Source organism: Elephantulus edwardii, unplaced genomic scaffold (assembly GCF_000299155.1).
Source record: "Elephantulus edwardii isolate Elephantulus edwardi_28Jun2011 unplaced genomic scaffold, EleEdw1.0 scaffold00246, whole genome shotgun sequence".
Taxonomy (NCBI): Eukaryota; Metazoa; Chordata; class Mammalia; order Macroscelidea; family Macroscelididae; genus Elephantulus; species Elephantulus edwardii.
In genome coordinates this window covers 3,270,511-3,271,409 of record NW_006399996.1, presented here as the reverse complement: position 1 = coordinate 3,271,409, position 899 = coordinate 3,270,511, and positions in this window count along the sequence as shown.

Sequence of the window (899 nt, the reverse complement as noted above, 5' to 3'; positions counted from 1 at the left end):
GACGGCGCAGGTGCCGGCTTAGGTCCTGGTGGACAATTGGAGGCAGGATCCGGAGAGAATAATAAAAGATGTGTCGTTGTCAGCTTGGACCCAGTGATAGAGGCTCAGAAGAGAGCCTGGCGGAGGATCTCTCGCGCGTAGAGCGGTGGTGGTTGTGTTTTCGTCCTGGAGAGCCCAGGGACGGCTCCTGGAACGCCGATAGTGCCCGCTGGGCCGTCGAGGGACTGGGAATATCTTAAGGGTGGGTGACCTACGGCCGTGACTGTGAGTGTAGGAGTGCGTCGTTCCCTCGTTTCCGCCGGGAAATGGGGGAGGGGTCCCCTCTTCCTATGGTCTCTCCAGCAACCGCAGAGCTTAGTCTCTGACGTCGGTTTCCCTGGCGACCGCGGCAGCGGCGGTGGAAGCGCGTGGTGGGGCCGCGCATGTCAGCGCGCATGTGCAGCGGGGGTGGCGCCGCCCACAGATAAAATTAGCCCAGAGGCCTAAATATAGGAGAGGGCTGGCTCACCCCCTGCTCCGTGGCGTTAGAGCCCTATAGTCTGAGTGCCTGATGGGAACTTGCGGCTGAAAAGTGTCCAGTCTTTGGCCCGTAACTACATAACTGTTGACCATCTGGTGGACTGCTTTGGCTCTGCTTACCCAGGCCACACTGGCAGGAGATGAAGAGGGCCCAAAGGGGAAACCCCTCCCCAACAAGAGCAAGAAATAGGCCCTTCCTCAGGCTGCCTACGCAAGCCATAGGACCCAGGAGCAAGAGTACAAGCAAGGGGTATGAATGAAGCCAGCAGGTGCTATGAGTTTAACAGTCTCATTTTCTCCAAATCTTCTTCCCTGGTTTTCCTTTCCAGGTACTGATTGTGATCCAGCTGCTCAAGTCTTAAAACTGAAGTTTCCCACCT